The sequence below is a fragment of the Austrofundulus limnaeus genome, unplaced genomic scaffold (genome assembly GCF_001266775.1).
Source record: "Austrofundulus limnaeus strain Quisiro unplaced genomic scaffold, Austrofundulus_limnaeus-1.0 Scaffold122, whole genome shotgun sequence".
In the NCBI taxonomy this organism is placed as follows: domain Eukaryota; kingdom Metazoa; phylum Chordata; class Actinopteri; order Cyprinodontiformes; family Rivulidae; genus Austrofundulus; species Austrofundulus limnaeus.
Window position 1 is genome coordinate 195,506 of NW_013952524.1, and position 1,760 is coordinate 197,265.

A 1,760-nucleotide genomic window follows, 5' to 3' on the forward strand; every position below is an offset into this window, starting at 1 on the left:
TGTTTTAGAATGGATGCTCTTTCTGATGCAAACTGGGCTAACAACAACAACAACAACAACAACAACAACAACAACAACAACAAYAATAATAAATCTTTGGCTYRTATCAGCAGAAAAYCCCTAYATAAAATGGCAGAATAYGGGAATATTTTAAGAARTACAACCAATGATATTTTCAGTCAAACTATGTAAACATGCAATGATGCATTCACATGTTACAAAGAGGTGAGTTAAAATGCAATAAAATGTGATTTTTACATGTTATATTAGGATAAGTTGTGTAGTCCAAGAAAACAAAAGCAGAATTTTAAAACAAATGATTTTTGCATCATTTGTATAGAAAATTATGAGTTTAAAAAGAAAAAGTGAAAAGTGCAGAAACATATGGAGTTGCTCCAACAAGCACAAGATCACTAGCTACGTTTACATGGACATAAGTAATCKGATTTAACGGCTATTCAGTATTCTGATCYGATTCAGCTTGATCCGAATGAATTTGCAATCTGAATGAGAGGGGTGGTTTGTGCTGAYTGATAATCCAAACASYGTGCATGTAAACACTTAATATGATCATCTTATTCTGATTGTGGAAAAGTGACCTGACTGAGCATGACTTCTGACTTTCAGCCATTGGTTCCTGCACTTTTGTGGAGGGAGGAACAGCAGTACTGTAGTTTCCAGCAGCACAGAACTTTTCCTCCTGTTCTCTCATTCAGTAAAGAAAGAAGACACACAGCATGTGCTGCTTCGCCCAAAAAAACAAAAAACAACAAAAAAATAATAATAATTTGCACGTCACCTGTAGTTCAACCAGGGAGTGCAGTAACGTCTCCAYTGTTATTAAAACCTGTCTCAGGTCCATTCTGGGCGCTCAGAAGACGCTTGTTTATGTTCATAATGGAAGTGATGAACATAAAMAAAGTCAACAACTCTGCACATGCCAGTGCTTCTATTCTGAACAAAAAGCCTGGTGCATGTAAACACTCGTCATGATCGGATTGTGCCTGAGTAAACGATAAATTCGGATTGTTTAAAAAGAATACATTTCATTCTGATCAAARAATTTTGTGCATGTAAACATAGCTACTGAGATTGCTGTAAAAATATTTGCAGACTAAGAAAAGACACAAACCACAAAATAAATACATGTAGCAGGAGGAAACAGCAGTAAGGACCAAGTCTGATATGATTAAACTTCACATCATTGTCAGTTTCACATTATTCTGGCAGAAGGACCACCGCAAGAAGTGCTACAGCTACCTGCTGTTATTAAGAAAACAACTATACAATACAATATGATTAAAAATGTAATGGTAACATTGGCATGTTTAAATGAACTGCTTTAAAAACTGTTTCCCCAAATTGAAATTGGTCCAAGAGCTATCAACTAGCAATTAGAGCTACAACAGGTTAGATATTAGCTGTTTAAAACCTCTCTACACAACTCCTCTTCTAATACTTTGAGGGGACACAGATACATTTTTAATCTAATTAAACCAAGCTTCAAGTATCATCCTGCTACTTCTCCTTCTCATACAAATTTGGTCTCTTGTGAATCCAAAAACATGGATGGCAACAACTAAAAGCTGAAATTTAAAAACAACAAAACAATACATGTCCATTTCTTATTTCAACACTTTTGACACGAGCAATCACACTAGAGCAAGAAAAACAAAAACAGACCCATTAAGATGAAAAACTGTCAAAATAAAACAACTAAATGGAAATTAAAAGTAAAAAGTAGGTGCAATATATATATA

At 34.6% G+C, this 1,760-nt stretch overlaps 1 protein-coding gene across 1 annotated transcript in view; it reads left to right on the forward strand.

Annotated features, from left to right (window-relative positions):
• LOC106522149 (Down syndrome cell adhesion molecule homolog) overlaps positions 1-1,760 on the forward strand; it is a gene marked incomplete at its 3' end in the record, with an annotated part of 155,510 nt that overhangs the window by 143,677 nt on the left and 10,073 nt on the right.